Genomic DNA, 3299 nt, shown 5'->3' on the forward strand with positions numbered 1-3299 from the left:
AAATGAGGAGGAGCCATCACTTTTTTTACAAATCCAACTGTGAATATTTGTGTAAGAGATAAGATTCCAGGGTAATGGGATGGGTTTGTCCCACTAAAAAGGCAGTGGATAAGGAGACACAAAACCCAGCAGACGGTTCAGAGTAAAAGGGAGAAAAAAACTGCACATTATAAAAATGTGCCACAGGATTTGATGCTTGTGAAGTGAAAATACTTCCTTGTAATAAGTTACCGGTGGCTGCTGTTGATTTGAAATTTAGTGACAAGCCAAGATGTTGCTACAGTCAGATGTTGATCTACAGAGGCAATGGGTCCAACTTCTGGAGAATGATTTTTCTCCTGTTCTAGCAGTAATTTAAGCAGTGTGAAAACCTGTGCAAATGCTCTTTTGGGTCATTATACTTCTGCACATCATCCATAATATATTTGGAACTGGTAACACATTAGCCTTGTTAAATTTATTTGTTTTTCACGAATCATTTTTGAAAACATCCACACTTTATCAAGGCTGCTCCTTAGATCTAACGTATTTATCATATGGAATTTTATTTATTAAATTTTATTTGCTGTCAAGAGAGACAGACATGAATACAATGTTTAAAAAGATGTCTATTGATGTGAGAAAAAAAAATGCAAGTCCTGAGGTGGAAGCTCAGTGGGTTGGAGAAATGTAAACGTCCTCTACATTTTATCTTCACATGACAAAATGCATTATGGTCAAAATAGGATCGTCTCTAAATCGCAGCTTTCTAACATTCTAAAACCTGCATAATATAAGCCTAGGCTTTCAGTAAGGCTTTAAAATATATTTTTTTAATTTCTGAGTAACCCTTTTTTCATAAATGCTACTGGTTCATTGTAAGCCTCTTCTTTCTTACAACACTCTTTTCGACATAGTTATTTCAGATACATTAAAGCCAGTTATAACTACCTTGGCCATATAAAACAACACCTCCCTATGCAAAAAGGATGTGATATATGGGGTACAACATATACTGGTGTCAAAAGCAAGTTATTTTCATCAGACAATTATAGTTGTCTTTGACATCAGGCCTACATTTCCCACCAATTAGTACAAACTGCAGGGTGCAATTCTAGAATTCTGCAGCGCTAGCAGCTAGTGGTACTAAGTGGAATTTAGGGCATTTAAATACTGTAAGGCCCAATAAATATTCCACTTTAACTTCCATTGGTTCAAATCAATAGTCTGTGTTGTCTGCACATCATTTTTCCTCCACAAGAAAGTGCATATGGATTTTATTTTTTGTTGTATATTAATTCCTCTTGTCAATAAAGTGCTTAATTTTCATTTTAACTCTGTCTCTCCTACATGTCACTGAACTGTTTATTAGTCCAAACTTACAACCACTAGCAGGGATGGAAGTGAAGGTCGGTGGAGGACTTTTGTAGAAAAGACATTATTCTGGAGTGAAAAGTAAAACTATTTTTTTTTGTTTGCATCCTGATGAATTGCACAATTGTGTGATATTCTTCAAAATTACTCTGTGCTGAAGCAAAAACAGTGTAAATAAATGAAAAGGGCATTGCTAGAATTTTTAAGAATTTCATTTCTCATTGGAGAAACATATAAATGAAAACGTATGTAACTGACTGCATTATACCAGGAGGCAGAGGTAAAAAAGTGGATATGCAGAAGATTGATCAGCATCTAGAAGCCAGGTTGGCTCAGTTTTATTTATGAAATTGACTAAGTTGACCAGCTATTTTGGTGATTATTAAAATAGTGTTTGAGTCCCATCAGTTTCCAGTTTCCAGCACAGGAACGGTATACAGCCAACTCTCTGCTTTCAAGTGACTTACCCTCACATGTAGTTGCCTCATTTTACATCACTTATGAGACATATATTTTTTGAAGTCAAGATTTCAATCAAGTTTCTAGACATCATTTCTAGAGTTCAAGTATTATCCTTTCAGCTGAGTTTCCAGGGACTTTTATAAAGACATATACAGTTGACTTTCCATATCCATGGGTTTTGCATTCATGGATTCCATCGAGGAGCAACAATTTCAGAAAAAAATTGCATCTGTATTGAACATATACAGACCTTCTTGTCATTATTGCTGTAAAAATACAGATAATGACTTTGCATAGAATGTACATTGCATTAGAAATCATAAACAATCTAGAGATAATTTTAACTATACAGGAGGATGTCTGTAGGTTATATGCAAATACTTTACTATCTGTGTAAGGAACTTAAGCATCCACTGATTTTGTTAACTGCAGGGGTCCTGGAACTAGCCTCCCACTAAGTGTATGGGGCTATCCAAAAGTATTCTTCTTAAAAAATAATTATAATTTTTAAAAACTTAACAAAAGAGGACTTCTTTAGGTGGTATTATAAATTATGTGTGGACAGTGTGGTCTGTTGCAGCCATAAAGGATTATAGAAGAGGCATGGAGCCCACATGGAGAGTGAGGGAGAAAGATTCTGCAGGGTTGTCCAACTAGTAATGTCCAGTGCAGACTCAGACAGTTCATATTTCCTTTTTCTCAAATGGTAAGGGGTTACTTTCATGCTTTCCAAAGTCCTTCTGTTCTTTTATCTTAAGGAAATTTATAAGTATCTTAGAAAGAATACTACAGGAATAGAGCCTTGGCTGTGCACTAAATGGGCCATAGATGGGTATTAGTCATTTGTTCATTGATTCATTCAGTGTTTATTGAGAAATTACTGAATTTGACAATATGAGGATGAGTCAGAAATGGGTCCTGCTGGGCGCAATGGTGCATGCCTGTAATCCCAGAACTTTGGGAGGTGGAGGCGAAAGGATTGCCTGAGCCCAGGGGTTCAAGATCAGCTGGGCAATATGGCAAAACCTGATGTCTACAATTTAAAAACAAAAAACAAAAAACTTAGCCAGGCTTGGTGGCACACATCTGTAGTTCCATCTACTTGAAAGGATGAGGCAGAAGGATCGCCTGAGCCCAGCAGATAGTCACGGTAGCTGTGAGCATGTCACTGTACATGCCCGTGCCAGCCTGGGCTACAGAGTGACAGAGTGAGACTTCACTAAAACAAAACAAAACAAGATCCTGACCTTAAGAATATATTGTTTCTGGGGTCTGAGACAAGCTCATAATCATAGTACAATATAATGTGTGATTAATGTCACAAGAAAGTCACAAAAGAACACACTATGGGGCAATTCAGAGGAGAAGGTGGATACTTGGAGAGTCAGATAATTAGCCATTCCATTCATTCTCTGGGTGATTTTTGATCTAGTCCCTTGGTGTTTCAGTTTCTTTCCACTGCCGATATTAGAGAAAGATACGAT

The sequence above is a fragment of the Carlito syrichta genome, unplaced genomic scaffold, assembly GCF_000164805.1.
Source record: "Carlito syrichta isolate Samal-C Ts95f unplaced genomic scaffold, Tarsius_syrichta-2.0.1 Scaffold300951, whole genome shotgun sequence".
Lineage (NCBI taxonomy): Eukaryota > Metazoa > Chordata > Mammalia > Primates > Tarsiidae > Carlito > Carlito syrichta.